Here is a 17,246-nt window from a genome sequence, read left to right as displayed (position 1 = left end):
TGCTCAAACACAGCCTTAATCATGCTTTCTAGGTTGTTATCAATAGACAATATGTTTTCTGCCTTAAGGGGAACCACAAACCTAAAGATCTTCTTAAGTTGGGTTAAAGTTTGAAGGATAGCCATAAAGATCACATACACTTGACCCAGGACCTTCCAGAGTATAGGGTCTATCTGGAATGGCAAATGCAAAACAGACATTGTTATGTTGCCTATATAATCAATAGATTCCATTATCATATGAGTCATTCTGCTATACAATATGTGGTAGACCCCAAAACACGCAATGACAACCACAATCACAACTCCACAAATAACTTGTCTAAACATTGTTTCTTTCTTATTCTACTCTGCCTGTAAAAGGATTGTGGGGTTCAGTCAAACTCCGAGGTGCCAATTGTAATACAGAAATAATGCAAGGTGCAGTTTTTGAAGAAGAAAAGGGAGGATTGTGGAAAAGGCATGAAGAAAGAGAGAATTTACAAGCCAAGCCAAGCATGCAAACCAAAGTAAAGGACATGATCTGTCAATCAAGGTGAAGATTCCGAACAGAATGTCCCCAGGAAAGGCAGTTGGGAGCCTGGCCAGAGGAGATAAACTGAAAAACTTCCTTCTTTGGGAGTTACTGACCAAGGGAGAAACTTCTTCTCTGGGGTTACTGACTAAAGGAAAAACTTCTTCTCTGGGGTTTTCTGACCTGGGTGGCTCTGACAAAGTGATGGAGAAGAAGCTGGCATTTCTAGCTTTGAAGTATTTCTCTTGGTTTTGGAGAGAAACTTCCTTGGCTTCTGGCCGAAGGGGAAGAAGCTGAGAACTGATTCCTGTTAGCTTTTGTCTCAGGCTAAAGGACCCTTGGGGGTAGGGGGGACTTTTGGAATTAACCTGAGAAGAAATTTACTTTTGTTAGTGGCTTTGTGTAATTGGAAGAAGAAAGAAGATTTAAGAGTTGTCCTCCATCTCTCTGACTGTCCCTGAGTCACAATTGTGACAAGACTGACATTTCCCCAAATCCTCCCAATCCTCCTTATAGATTAGGGACAGCTTCATCCCTCTCACCTCAATTTCCATCCTTTTTTTTTTTTGTTTTCCCATTAAATCTCCTTACCTGAGAAAAGAAGAGTAAAGGATATTTCTCTGAAACCTCATAGTTCCCCTGAGTTACTTAGAAGGTAACTAAGACTGGGGGAGGGGAAAGGGAAGCAGAAAGGCATGGTTGGAAACTGGGAGGTGAAGGGCGGTATTGAAGGAGGAGTAGGTTAGGAAAAATGTTGATCTATTAGCCATCAATAGTGATCAATAGACAACCCCATAGTAGCCCCCTCTAGCAGCATCTCTCTATCTCTCAGAAGAAATACCCCTATCTCCATTTATAACTAGGCACCCACAGGTTTCCCTAGTATATGACCAGTCTATCAGAGTATCCATTTACAACAACAAGAAAGAGTTCCACAGATTATCACATTTATTACAACTAGTCTTAAAATACGGGTCTGAGCATGAGAGGATACCTTTTCTTGAAATCCCAAAATTCTAGGTTTCTCCAGATAACTTACCCTACATTTGATCCCTACATTTCAAGCATCACTTATGATCTCAAACATCCCTAAGTTTCTCAAGATGCATTACTTACCCACCTTTATGATCAGGATATCATAAACAATATATGTAAATGATTAGGCCTCTAGACCAAAAGGCACCTATTCTCTCTTTCTTGATTGCCTCCCTTGTTTGTTCCCATTGTTCATCTCCTTCCCCATCTTTCCAAGTCACTTAGATCACTCCCTTTAGGATATAAAAATTCTGAACATTTCTTTATTCAGGGAGGCAGTTGGTCCTGCATGCTGCCTCCTGAAAATTTAACCTAAATAAATCTCTCGATCTTTAAAGGCCTTCCACCGAGTCTGTCATTCTTGATAGGGAACCCTTGGGAGGTGGAGTCAAGATGGCAGTTTAGAGGCAGCAAAACTCCAGACCTCCAAAAACCCTTCCTCACCAATCAAAAACACAATACTTTGAGGGAACAGAAAACCAAATCTAACAACAGGACTCTAGAGAATCATCAAAAAGTAATTATGAAAACAAAAACAAAAACATTTTTTTAGGGACCCAATGAGTTAAAATGATTTGTATCCCTATAAGAAAAGAGGATATTCGTAAATCTTAAAAACTGTTATTGTCACTTTGGTAGCAAGAAGAATTATATTTAGAGGGAACAGTGACAAACTTTATAGGACAAAATGCAGAGATATATATAGAGATATTCATGTGTGTATGTCTGTATGTGTATCTAGATAGATAGATATAACTAGAGGTAAAAAAGAGGGTAATACTAAGAGAAATAGGAAAAGAGACAAAATGAGATAAATTTATATTTCATAAAGAAACACATGGCAGGAGTGGGGAAGAACACCAATACACTGGAAGGGTAAAGAGGTTGGAGACAGGAAATATTTAATTCTTACATGCATCATTTGAATTTGGGTCCATTTCAGACTCAAAGAAGGAAGAACAATCAGATCCATTGGGGCAGAGAATTGAGCTTCACCCTATAGAGATGTAGAAGGTTAACAAATGGACTGGTGGGGAGGGAAGCAATACAGGGGAGGGAGAGTTTGGGGACTAGTTTAAAGATATCTTAAAGAAAAATAAAAGTGAAGTAAGAAGGGGGTAGAAAGGGAAGTAAAATAAGGGTGGGAATTAGGGGGACTGATTAAAAATGAAACACTGGTGTAGAAGGAAGTGGTGAAAGAAGAAAGGGCAGGATTAGGAGTGGAAATCAAAATGTTGGTAAATACACAGCTGGTGATCAGAACTCTGAATGTGAATGGAATGAACTCACTCATAAAACACAAGCAAATAGCAGAGTGGATTAGAAACCAAAATCCTATCACATGTTGTCTACAAGAAACACACATGAGGCAAGTAGACACACACAGGGTTAAGGTAAGTGAATGGAGCAAAATCTATTGGGCATCAACTGAGAAAAAGAAGACAGGAGTTGCAATCATGATATCTGACAAAGCCAAAGTAAAAACAGATCTAGTTAAGAGATAGGGAAGGTAATTACATCCTGATAAAAGGCAGTATAGACAACGAGGAAATATCAGTACTCAACATGTATGCACCAAATAGCATAGCATCCAGATTTCTAAGGGAGAAACTAGTGGAGTTGAAGGAGTAAATAGATAGTAAAACCATACTAGTGGGAGGCCTGAACTTAACACTATCAGATTTAGATGAATCAAACCAAAAAATAAATAAGAAAAACATAAGAGATGTGAATGAAATCTTAGAAAAACTAGAGTTAATGGATATGTGGAGAAAAATAAATAGGGACAAAAAAGGATACACCTTCTTTTCAGCAGCACATGGTACATTCACAAAGATTGACCACGTACTTGGGCATAAAAACATGGCAAACAATTGCAAAAAAGCAGAAATAATAAATGCAACAACACAATGAAAATAATAATTAGTAAGGGTACATGGAGAGGCAAATCAAAAATTAATTGGAAATTAAATAATATGATTCTCCAAAATCAGTTAGTTAAAAAACAAATCATAGAAACAATTTATAATTATCTTGAAGAAAATGACAATGATAAGACATTCTTTCCAAAATCTATGGGATGAAGCTGACGCAGTACTCAGGGGGAAATTTATATCCTTGAGTTCCTATATTAACAAATTAGGGAGGAGAGAGATCAAAGAATTGGGCATGCAAATTAAAAATCTAGAAAGTGAATGAATTAAAAATCCTAAGATGAAAACTAGAGTTACTAAACATTAATGGAGAAAATAATAAAATCTAAAGTGAAAAAAATATTGAATTAATAAATAAGACTAGAAGCTGGTACTTTGAAAAAACAAATAAAATAGATAAATCACTGGTTAATCTAATTTTTAAAAAGTAAAGAAGGGGGCAGCTGGGTAGCTCAGTGGATTGAGAGCCAGGCCTAGAGACAGGAGGTCCTGGGTTCAAATCTGACCTCAGACACTTCCCAGCTGTATGTGACCCTGGGAAAGTCATTTGACTCCCATTGCCTAGCCCTTACCCCTCTTTTGCCTTGGAGCCAATAAACAGTATTGACTCCAAGATGGAAGGTAAGTGTTTAAAAAAAAGTAAAGAAGAAAACCAAATTAATTGTATCAAAGATGAAAAGGAAGACCTCGCCTCTAATGAAGAGGAAATTAAGGCAAGCATTAAAAACTATTATACCTAATTATATGGTAATAAATATGGCACTCTAGGTGATATGGATGAATATTTACAAAAATATAAATTTCCTAGATTAACAGAAGAAATTGAATACATAAGTAATCCCATATAAGAAAAAGAAATTGAACAAGCCATCAAAGAACTCCCTAAGAAAAAAAACTCCAGGATTAGATGAATTCACAAATGAATTCTATCAAGCATTCAAAGAACAACTAATCCCAATAATATACAAACTATTTGACAGAATAAGCAAAGGAGTCCTACCAACTTCCTTTTATGACAGAAATATGATACTGATTCCAAACCCAGGCAGGTCAAAAACAGGGAAAGAAAACTATAGACCAATTTCCCTAATGAATACAGATGAAAAAAATCTTAAATAGAATACTAGCAAAAAAGATTCCAGCAAGTGATCATGAGATTACCAGGTGGAATTTATATCAGAAATGCAAGAATGGGTTCAATATTATGAAAACCATCCACATAATTGACCATATCAGCAAGCAAACCAACAATCACATGAATATCGCAATAGATGCAGAAAAAGCCTTTGACAAAATATAACGCTCAATCCTATTGAAAACACTAGAAAGTATAGGAATAGAAGGGCCTTTCCTAAAAATAATAAACAGTATCTATCTAAAACCATCAGTAAGCATCATCTGCAATGGGGATAAACTAGAAGCATTCCCAATAAGATCAGGAGTAAAAGAAGGATGCCTATTATTACCTCTATTATTTAACATTTTGCTCGAAATACTAGCAGTAGCAATTAGAGAAGAAAAAAAGAAATTGAATGTCTTAAAATAAATACAGTTTATGATAAACCTAAATATCCCAGCTTTGGGGAATCAAAATCCACTATCTGCCAAAAGTTGCTTGGAAAATTGGAAAAAAGTATGGAAGAGATTAGGTTTAGATCAACATCTCGCACCCTACACCATGATAAACTCAGAATGGTTGAATGACTTGAATATAAATAAGAAAGTATAAGTAAATTAGGTGAAAACAGAATAGTATACTTGTCAGATCTTTGAGAAAGGAAAGACCAAGCAAGAGTTAGAAAAAATTACAAAATGCAAATAAAATAAATAATTTTGATTACATTATATTAAAAAGTTTTTGTACAAATAAAATCAATGCAACTAAAATCAGAAGGGAAGCAACAAATTGGCAAAAAATCTTTATAACAAAAACCTCTGACGAAGGTCTAATTACTCATATTTATAAGGAGCTAAATCAATTGTACAAAAAAATCAAGCCATTCCCCAATTGATAAATGGGCAAGGGACAGACAATTTTCAAATAAATAAATCAAAACTATTAATAAGCACATAATAAAGTGTTCTAAATTTCTTATAATCAGATAAACGTAAATTAAAACAACTCTGAGGTATCACCTCACACCTAGCAGATTGGCTTACATGACAGCAAAGGAAAGTAATAAATTTCGGAGGAGGTGTTGCAAAATTGGGACATTATTTCATTCCTGGTGGAGTTGTGAATTGATCCAACCATTCTGAAAAGCAATTTGGAACTATTCCCAAAAGGCACTAAAAGACTGTCTGCCCTTTGATCCAGTCATAGCACTGTCGGATTTGTACCCCAAAGAGATAATAAGGAAAAAGACTTGTACAAGAATATTCATAGCTGCATTCTTTGTGGTGGCAAAAAAAATTGGAAAATGAGGGGATGCCCTTCGATTGGAGAATAACTGAACAAATTGTGGTATCTGGTGGTGATGGAATACAATTATGCTCAAAGGAATAATGAACTGGAGGAATTCCATGTGAACTCGAATGACCTCCAGAACTGATGCAGAGTGAAAGGAACAGAACCTGGAGAACATTATACACAGAGACTGATGTGGTACAATTGAATGTAATGGACTTCTGCACTAGTAACAATGTGATGATCCAGAAGAATTCGGAGAGACTTATGAGAAAAAATGCTATCCACATTCAGAGGAAGAAATGTGGGAATAGAAACACAGAAGGAAAACAACTGGATTGAGGATGGGTCAATGGGGATATGATCGGGGACACAGACTCTAAATGATCGCCCTAGTACAAATATCAATAATATGGAAATAGGTTTTGATTAAGGATACATGTAAAACCCAATGGAATTGCACTATGCCTATGGGAGAGAGTGGTGAGGAGGGGAGGGAAAGAACATGATTCTTGTAACCAAGGAAAAATATTCTAAATTAACTAAATATTTTCCAAAACTAAAAAAAGAGCACCCTCCCTGGACCAAGGGTTAATCTCCAGCCTCCCACAACAGATTCAGGACCTTGGATTCCTTAATAATTTATAGCGATTCATAAAACTCTTGCCCTCATACTTAGTTATTCACTCTCTGACTTTCATACATTTTCTTTTTTTAACATGAACTCTTCAAAGAAGATTCTGATCAGCTATATTAGTTTCTGTGTGTATATTGCCCTCCTCTTCTTTTTGTCTTCTTTGGGATAACATTCCCCTGTGTAGTGAGAATTTCATTGTTCAAGAATGTCTTACATTTAAAGTATATTCCCTTTTAGAGACACCAGGTATAGCACCATAACTATCTTTTCTCTTCAGCTAAAATCTGTGACCCTTTCCATTTCTAAGGCTGATCTTTCTTCCAGTGCCCCATTTCTCCTACTTGAAAGAAAGAATGGGGCAGGTGATAGGATATGTAATCCCAAACTTGAGATGAAAATTAATAAAATCAAGTTATCAGAAAAAATGCCATGATTCACTTGTAATATATATAGTCCTATTGAAACCTTTAAAAAAACTGGAATTAATTCATCTCTCATGTGAGTTTAGACATAATTTGTTTCTGTTTTGGCTAACATAGCTAAAAAAGATATGTTGTAAAAGAATGATCTTTCAAGAAAGAGAAGGAAAGAATGAAACAATGAACCATACCAAGACCTGAATGAACCACAATAGTTATATGCCACAAAATCAATGGGCAAGTTTATGTGTAAGGATAAGAGGTAAATGTAATTGAAGGTCAGACTCAATAACCTAAGAAAATAATAACTCTTATTACTAGGTCAAAGTGTTATAATTTAATCTAATGAAGAATGGAAGACTTTGATTTGAATCCCTCCTATGACATCACATGACATGTGACAATGGGCAAATTTTCCTTTGTAATTCAGTGTCCTCAGATGGGTAAAATAATATTTAATGTGCCCATATACTTCATGTGACACCATGGGATAGAAGACTTTAGAAAGCCTGCTTCAGTGTCAGGAGGATATAAGTTAGAGCTAACATTAGCTTTGTGACCTCTGATATGTCATTTGATTTCTAGGTCCCCCAGGACACTCTTCAAGACTATAAGTAGCATAATGGTTGCTGATATTCATTGACAGAGGAAATTTCCTCACCAGGGAGTTCCTACCCCAATAGATTTAGAGGTCTGGATGATAAAAGAATTCTATCTATTTGGAAGGGCCAAAATGGGTGAGTTCAAAGATCCATGTGGGAGTATACAACTTACAGGATTGCTATAGATCTCAAATGCTGTCTATGAGTAATGTTTTGCAAATTTTAAAATGTTATAGACACTTCTGGATAAGCATGGTGGCAGTCTAAATGCGGGTTACTTACTCTCTCCAGCACACACCAACAAGGACTACCCCAAAAGACCTTAAGAATCATTTTCAGAGGAGTGAAGGAGCTGTACAGTAGGGCGCAGCATTGAAGGTGTGTGGGATTGGGGCTTTTCCAGTCTATAAGAGGGTGAAAGGGATTCCACCCAAACACTAGCCAATCCATCCTCCTCTACCCCCATCTACAGAGCCAGAGCCAGAGCCAGCGCACGGCAAGATGAATGATCAAGGGGCTCCTCTGGAATGAGTAGGGGGCACTTATGGGTCCTTGGGAGCTGACTAGGAATACATGGGACCCACCACTGAAAGCAGCTAGGCGGAAAAACCCCAGCACATGAGAAAACACAGACCTTGGGTGCCCAGAGCCAGCATGCCCGCCAGAGCCAGAGAGTGAGCGAAGAGTGCTTCTGGAGTGAGCAGGGGACACTTCTGGGTCCTCGGGAGCTGACTAGGACTGCAGGGGACTCACCCCTGAAATCAGCGATACTGGAAAACCAGGCAGGCAGGAGAGCACAGATCCTGAGCTCCCCTGGGAGGGTGGCACCGAGAAGAGATGCAAAGGACTATGGAGAATCAAGAGCTTGCCCCAGGCAAAATCCTTGCTCCTTATGCGCAGAGAACCTGCCCAGCTGATTCAGATTTCTAACTAAAGAGGGAAGGGAAAACATCCAGAGAAAACATCCAGAAAAATGGCTAATTGTGCACAGGAGCCTCAAAATCCTTCCCAAAAACCCAATAAGAAGGCTGTGATCCTTGAGAATTTTTATGGAGGAAAAATGCAGGCTACAGAGGAAATACTGGACGAAACTCATACAAAGGCAAAAACAAAACAAAACAAAAAACAAACAAAACGAACAAACAAACAAACAAAAAAAAACAGAAATTGTCCACAAGCCCTGGAAGAGTATCAAATGGAGCTTATCAAAAAGATGGAAGCCTTCTGGAAAGAGAAGTGGGAAATGGTTCCAAAAAATGAAGAAATCATAGCTGAATACCAAAAGATTAAAGCAGAAAACAAGGTCTTAAGGACCAGAACTGAGCAACTGGAAACCAATGATCTTGCAAAAGAGCAAGAATTAATGAAGCAAAGTCAAAAGACTGACAAAATAGAAGAAAACATAAAATATTTCACTGACAAGGTGACAGATCCAGAAAACAGAGAAAGGAGACACAATTTGAGAATCATTGGTCTACCTGAAAAGTCAGAAATAAACCGAAATCTTGACACCATACTACAAGAGATCATCCAAGAAAACTGCCCTGAAGTTCTTGAACAAGGGAGCAAAAGAGACGTTGAAAGAGTTCATAGAACACCCTCTACACTAACCCCCCCCCCCAAAACAACTCCCAGAAATGTAATTGTCAAATCCCAGCTCTTTCAAGCTAAGGAGAAAATCCTACAAGAAGCCAAAAAGAAACAATTCATATACAAAGAAGCACCAATCAGGATCACACAAGACCTGGTATCTTCAACAGTAAAAGTCCACAAGGCCTGGAACACGATATTCAGAAAGGCAAGAGAACTGGGTCTTTAACCAAGAATCACGTATCCATCAAAACTGACTATATACTTTCAGAGGAAAGTATGCGCATTCAACAAAATAGAAGATTTCCAAGTATTTGTAAGGAAAAGACGAGAATTAAGTGGAAACTTTGATATCCAAATACAAAGATCAAGAGAAACATGAAAAGGTAAATATGAAAAAAAAGGGAAAAGGAGAAAAATGTTTTTTCCCTTTTTTTATTCAAACTCTGTTCTTTAAGGACTACAATTAGATAAAATTATATATATTAATATATGGGGAAATGTTATTTATAACTCTCAAAAATGTTTTTTATTATTATAGTAGAAGAACGATTCATACGAAAAGATTGGGGCATTAAAGGCTGTAAAATGATATAAAAAAGGTACTAAGATGATGGTACTAAGAAATATTTGAAGAAATGAAATAAATAGAATAATCTTTGTCACACAAAGATACACATGGGAAGGGGAGGGGAAGAATACTCTCATAAGAGGGAGAAGAAGAGAGTGCTAATAGGTAATACTCAAATATTACTCTCAGTGAAATCAATTCTGAGAGGGAAGTGCATCTAGATCCATGGGGATCTTGAAGACTATCTTATCCTACAGGATAAGTGAGAAAGGAACACTAAGGGGGGTAGGGCGGAAGGAATTAAAAAAAGGGAGCAAAGGAGAGGGGGGAGAGAATTTAACAGACCCTAAAAAAAACAAGAAGGAAACAAAAAGGGAGGGGCCAAAAAGGGAAGCATATCAAGGGAGGGGAATAGGGGGATCGACTAAAAGTAAACCACTGGTTTAGAAAGATATAGTAAAAGAAGAAAGATCAGAACTAGGAGAGGATATCAAAATGCTAGGGAACTCAAAAGTGACAATCATAACTTTGATCGTGAATGGGATGAACTCACCCATAAAACGCAGACGATTAGGAGAGTGGATTAGCATCCAGAATCCTACAATATGTTATCTACAGGAAACACACATGAGGTGAGTAGATACTCACGAGGTCAGAATTAAAGGGTGGAGGAAGACTTATTGGGGCCTCAACTGACAGAAAGAAGGCAGGAGCTGAAATCATGATAACTGACAACGCTAAAGTAAAAATAGACCTGATTAAAAGGGATAGGGAAGGTAAATACATCCTGATAAAAGGGAGTATCGATAATGAGGAAATATCACTAATCGATATGTATTCACCAAGTGGTGTAGCACCCAAATTTCTAATGGAGAAACTAGTAGAATTGAAGAGGAAATAGATAGTAAAACTATACTAGTAGGAGAACTGAACCTACCACTATCAAATTTAGATAAATCAAATAAAAATAATAATAAAGAGGTAAAAGAGGTGAATGAAATCTAAGAAAAATTAGAGTTAGTAGATATATGGAGAAAAGTAAATAGGGACAAAAAGGAATACACCTTCTTTTCAGCAGCACATGACACATTCACAAATATTGGCCATATATTAGGTTATAAAAACATGGCATACAAATGCAGAAAAGCAGAAATAATAAATACAAACTTTTCAGATCATAAGGCAATAAAAATAATGATCAGTAAGGGTACATGGAGAGCCAAATCAAAAATTAATTGGAAATTAAATAATATGATTCTCCAAAATCAACTAGTCGGAGAACAAATCATAGAAACAATTAATAATTTCATTGAAGAAAATGACAATGATGAGACATCCTTTCAAAGTCTATGGGATGCAGCCAAAACAGTATTCAGGGGAAAATTTATATCCTTGAGTTCATATATTAACAAATTACACAGGGCAGAGATCAATGAATTGGACATGCAAATCAAAAAACTTGAAAGCAAACAAATTAAAAACCCCCCAAAGAAAACCAAATTAGAGATCCTAAAAATTAAGGGAGAAATTAATAAAATCAAAAGTGATAGAACTATTGAACTAATAGATAACAATAGAAGCTGGTATTTTGAAAAAACAAACAAAATAGACAAAATATTGGTCAATCTAATAAAAAAAGAGGAAAGAAGAAAATCAAATTAACAGTATTAGGGATGCAAAGGGAGAACTCACCTCCAATGAAGAGGAAATTAAGGCAATCATTAAAAACTATTTTGCCCAATTATATGGCAATAAACATGCCAATCTAAGTGATATTGATGAATATTTACAAAAATATTAATTACCTATATTAATAGAAGAAGAAATAGAATTCTTAAACAATCCCATATCAAAAAAAGAAATTGAACAGGCCATCAAAGAACTCCCAAAGAAAAAAAATCCCCAGGGCCTGATGGATTCACAAGTGAATTTTATCAAACATTCAAAGAACAGCTAATCCCAATACTATACAAACTATTTGACATACTAAGCAAAGAGGGAGTTCTACCAAATTCATTTTATGACACAAATATGGTACTGATCCCAAAGCCAGGCAGGCCAAAAACGGAGAAAGAAAACTACAGACCAATCTCCTTAATGAACATAGATGCAAAAATCTTAAATAGGATACTAGCAAAAAGACTCCAGCAAGTCATCACGAGGGTTATTAACTTTGATCAGGTGGGATTTATACTACAAATGCAAGACTGGTTTAATATTGGGAAAACCATCCACATAATTGACCATATCAATAACCAAATTAATAGAAATCATATTATACCAGGAATGCAAGGATGGTTCAATATCATGAAAACCATCCACATAATTGACCATATCAACAAGCAAACCAAAAAAACACATGATTATCTCAATAGACGCAGCAAAAGCCTTCGACAAAATACAATACCCATTCCTATTAAAAACACTAGAACGTATAATAGGAATAGAAGGATCTTTCCTAAAAATAATAACCAGTATCAACCTGAAACCATCAGCCAACATCATCTGCAATGGGGATAAACTAGATGCATTCCCAATAAGATTAGGAGTGAAATAACATGCCCCTTATCACCTTTATTATTCAACATTGTACTAGAAACATTAGCAGTAGCAATTAGAGAAGAAAAAGAAATTGAAGGTATTAAAATTGGCAATGAGGAGGCCAAGCTATCACTCTTTGTGGATGATATGATGGTCTACATAAGAATCCTAGAGAATCAATTACAAAGCTAGTGGAAATAATCAACAACTTTAATAAAGTTGCAGGATTCAAAATAAACCCACATAAGTCATCAGCATTTCTATCTATCTCCAGTACATCTCAGCAGCAAGAATTAGAAAAAGAAATTCCATTCAAAATCACCTTAGACAATATAAAATACTTGGGAATCTATCTCCCGAGACAAACACAGGAACTATATGAACGCAACTACAAAACACTTTCCACACAACTAAAACTAGTTTTGAGTAATTGGAAAAACATTAACTGCTCATGGGTAGGATGAGATAATATAATAAAAATGACCATCCTACCCAAACTTATCCATCTATTTAGTGCCATACCCACTAAACTTTCAAAAAACGTTTTTACTGAACTAGAAAAAACCATAACAAAGTTCATTTGGAAGAACAAAAGATCAAGGATATCCAGGGAAATAATGAAAAAAAATACAAAAGAAGGTTGCCTTGCAGTCCCAGATCTCAAATTATATTATAAAGCAGTGGTCATCAAGACAATTTGGTACTGGCTAATGTAAAAATGGAGATTTGAACCCCGGACTTCAATCCCCAGAAGTCCTTGGTAGTTCCCAGAATTCCCCAAAATCCCACCTGAGATACCCACCTGGGCTGAGAACAAAATGGGTATTTAAACTGACTGTATCGCCTACCTCTCTCCCTGCTTCTGCTTCCTAGCACACGCGGCTCTCTACCTATTAGGCAAGATGTAGAGTAAGTGGCTGTGAATGGGCTCTGGGCCTAGACTTGTGCTTTCTTATTTCTTTATTTCTTAATATTTAATAAACCTCATAAAAATATAATACTTTTAGCAGAGAAACTAATTTTAACTGTTACAGTTTTGGTGAACCATGTTGGTTATGACAAAATACCCTCAATCTTTTAATAGCTAGTGCCTATTTTTTAAAGTCACATTTGCAAGCCTCTTGACTCATCCCAGCTGCTACCTGCCTGTTTCTGGGACCCCAGTGGCTGCTGCTCCTGGTCTTTCTCTTGCTTTCCTGGCTCAGCTGATTCCTGCACCCTTACCTCTGACCCAGATGGCTCATCACCCCACGCTAAGCCCAGGACCCAGGCTTCTGGTAGCAGACCCAAATTCTTCAGGATCAAAAACCAGCTGGTAAAAAAACGGGGGGGGGGGTGATTTTTCTTTATGCTACAATTAGCCTCCATGTGGCAAGGGGCAGGGGATAGCAGAGGGAGAGAAAGAGGGAAAGTAGGAAGAGACTTTTCCAAACAGGAACTTAAAGCATGGCTATTTTAAAAGGATATCTTTTGACTGTATTGATTCTTTCACTTAGCTCACCTGGGAGCCAGGGGAAAAATTCAACTCCCTGCAACTCTTTAGCCAAATTTGAGATTCCTAAAATCCACCCTTACTATGGGGAGGCAGATCAGCAGCTCAGTGTATTGAGAGCCATGCCTAGAAACGGGAGGTCCTTGGTTGAAATCTGGCCTCAGACACTTCCTGGTGGTGTGGCCCTGGACGGGTCATTTAACCCCCATTGCCTAGCCATTACCAATCTTCTGCCTTCTGACAATAGGCATCTAAATGGATAATTAAAAAAAAAAAACAAAAAAGGACCTTAAAGAGACTGGAGGTTATATTTTTAAGGCATTTCAGACTCCATGTTTTATAAAAACCTCTGTATTCTATTGCATTTTGCTGATTGCTTTGTTTAAGATTTAACTTTGTGATTTTTAGTTCATATATTACTGCATTCAATACTATTCTTTTACACTGGATCATTTTAATTTACTGGGTTTTAACTCCTATTATATTCTGTTGCTTTTCCTCTATAACTATATTGAACAAATATTATTGAGTAAGCCCACATAAAAACAGCTTTTCTATTTTTGACTTTGTAAATTGTCACATAGAGGATAGATGTACTCCATCAGAAAATTGCTATAACAACCTTTGGAAAATTTAATGAGCTAAATATCTCAAACTGATTTTAAGTGTTCTTTAGACATAATTTAAAGAATTTTTCTTAACAATCTCTGGTCATTTTGCCTGCCTGTAACATGAGGTAAGGCCCATTTTAGTAGCTGAAGTGAAATACAATTATAAACCCCAATTCCCGCATTTATAGGAATGTGAATGGAATTTGGGAAGTTAATCCCAGGGCATTGTACCCCTATAAGCCTCCTTCCCCCAAAAAGGGAGCATCTCTCATCTTTAACTCTTCAGCTCACTATTTCCACTACTTCCAGAATATCTAGAATTCTTGATGATGTTCTAGACCCAAATGAGTTTTACTTTGTTTAAAAATATGTTTACCAAGGTTGAAAGTATATATCCATCAGTTCATAGGCTTTAAAAATGCCATACAACAACTTATGTGAAATGTGATAGTAGGTTTGTTTGCTATTATAATTAACTGGACTATTGAGAATTTGTGGATATTGATACCTATATGTTTGTACTATTGTTCTTTATTAAAAAAAAAACTGTTACCTTGTAAAATTCATTTGCTTGTACTCACAGTGGATCATGGCCAGATATGAAGAGGAAATGGATCTCATTTTTGATGAGAAAGCCTTGTATTCTATATTTCCTTAGCTGACACAGTGTGTCAATGATTATAAGCTACATTTTTGAATTTTTAAAACTCTTTTATTATTATATATTTCTAGCATGTGCAATATACTATTTCAGTTTTTTTATTTTTCTCTCCTTTTTATATTTGATGCACATGTCACCAGCATTAAGATTTTCTTTAACTTTTTTGATTTTGCAGTAATATAAGTTTAAAATCCTTTTGCTAACGCATGCCCCAAAAGCTTGAGACTATAAAAATTATGCCACTAATTATTTTTAAAAATTATGGGACTTTGCTTAATGATTCTGTGTGATTCCAGGACAAGATACACAAAAGAGCCATTGCATAGGGCCAAAGATAAACCAATACAGGAAGGATTGATGTACTTCCAAGCCAATACAAAGGACTTGAATTTACTGTGAAGGCTCGAGGTTGCGACACTTAACATACATTAAGACATAGGCCTTCCTTGTATCCACACTCTTTGTGAAAATACTTACAGATGAGTATCCCAAATTTGGCTCCTATGTGGCTCCTATAATTTAGTCCCTTTTCTGACATTTCTAGTGTGGCAACTTTCTGTAGTCCTGGCTACTGACTGGGTAAATGCTTACTTGCTTAGATCATTTTAATTGGGTCCTGATTCAAGGACCTGTTATAGATTTCCTTTACTTAGACTTTTTACACATAAGACTTTGATAGTCTATATTTCATCCAGAAATTTTCTTTTTTATTGGGATTTTTCTGATGTCATTTTAATTTCTCTTCCCAATTGATTCATATACCTCATAATTCATCTATGCATCCTTAAGTGATCCTGTGTTTTTCAATCACACTCTTCACGGGGAAATGTAAAAATATTATTATTTTAATTGCAAAGTTTAAATTCCTTTTGAGAAGAATTTTAGGTTAAGAAATATGCTACCTCTCCGAATCCAGAAACTGAATTGTTTGGAGAAGACACCATGAAGATGCCTCCAGACCACAAACTGCATGAGAAGATCAAGAATGAACTTTGGGTGTTGTTGATTGAACATTTATTTGTATCTATACTTTCATGCCAAAGGGAACTGCCCCCTAACTGGCTTTTTGGCAATGTGTCTAGCAATTATTGGTTTTATTCTTTTTTTCCCTCATCCTCAAATTGTTGTAATCTTTAAGTTGATTATGTTTTCATGATCCTTTTGGGGAAACTTTTCCCAATAGGATCAGGTGAGGAAATGTAAAAATGGAGATTTGAATCCTGGACTTCAATCCCCAGAAGTCCTTGGTAGTTCCCAGAATTCCCCAAAATCCCACCTGAGATACCCACCTGGGCAGAGAACAAAATGGGTATTTAAACTGACTGTACTGCCTACCTCTCTCCCTGCTTCTGCTTCCAAGCACATGCAGCTCTCTACCTAGCAGGCAAGATATAGAGTAAGTGCTTGTGAATGGGCTCTGGGCCTAGACACATGTTTTCTTATTTATTTCTTAATATTTAATAAACCTCATAAAAATATGATACTTTTAGCAGAGAAACTAATTTTAACTGTTACACTAAGATACAGAAAGGAGAATCAGTGGAATAGACTTGGGGTAAGTGACCTCAGCAAGATAGTCTATGACATACCGAAAGACCCCAGCTTTTGGGACAAAAATCCAGTATTTGATAAAAACTGCTGGGGAAACTGGAATACAGTGTGGGCGAGATTAGGTTTGGATCAACACCTCACACCCTACACCAAGATAAACTCAGAATGGGTGAACAACTTGAACCTAAAGAAGGAAACAATAAGTAAATTATGTGAACACAGAATAGTATACATGTCAGACCTTTGGGAAGGGAAAGATTTTAAAACTAAGCAAGACTTAGAAAGAGCCACAAAATATAAAATAAATAATTTTGACTACATCAAATTAAAAAGTTTTTGTACAAACAAAACCAATGTAACTAAAATTAGAAGGAAAGCAACAAATTGGGAAACAATATTCATAACAAAAACCTCTGACAAAGGTCTAATTACTCAAATCTATAAAGAGCTAAACCAGTTGTACAAAAAATCAAGCCATTCTCCAATTGAAAAATGGGCACGCGAGATGAATAGGCAATTTTCAGTTAAAGAAATCAAGACTATTAATAAGCACATGAAAAAGTGTTCTAGATCTCTTATAATCAGAGAGATGCAAATCAAAACAACTCTGAGGTATCACCTCACACCTAGCAGATTGTTCAACATGACAGCAAAGGAAAGCAATGAATGCTGGAGGGGATGT

At 36.3% G+C, this 17,246-nt stretch overlaps 1 protein-coding gene and 1 long non-coding RNA gene across 3 annotated transcripts in view; one reads left to right on the top strand and one right to left on the bottom strand.

Annotated features, from left to right (window-relative positions):
* The window catches only part of LOC130458479 (uncharacterized), a 153,609-nt gene extending 138,305 nt beyond the window's left edge, over positions 1-15,304 (top strand). The window contains exon 4 of the long non-coding RNA XR_008917817.1: positions 363-15,304. This is a non-coding gene — a long non-coding RNA (uncharacterized LOC130458479). The remainder of the gene's footprint in view (positions 1-362) is intronic.
* Positions 1-17,246, bottom strand: part of LOC100014747 (palmitoyltransferase ZDHHC11) — a 252,599-nt gene that overhangs the window by 109,521 nt on the left and 125,832 nt on the right. The window lies entirely within an intron of this gene.

The sequence above is a fragment of the Monodelphis domestica genome, chromosome 3, assembly GCF_027887165.1.
Source record: "Monodelphis domestica isolate mMonDom1 chromosome 3, mMonDom1.pri, whole genome shotgun sequence".
Taxonomy (NCBI): domain Eukaryota; kingdom Metazoa; phylum Chordata; class Mammalia; order Didelphimorphia; family Didelphidae; genus Monodelphis; species Monodelphis domestica.
The sequence above is the reverse complement of the archived record's forward strand: the minus strand, read 5'-3'. Positions and strand labels throughout refer to the sequence as shown.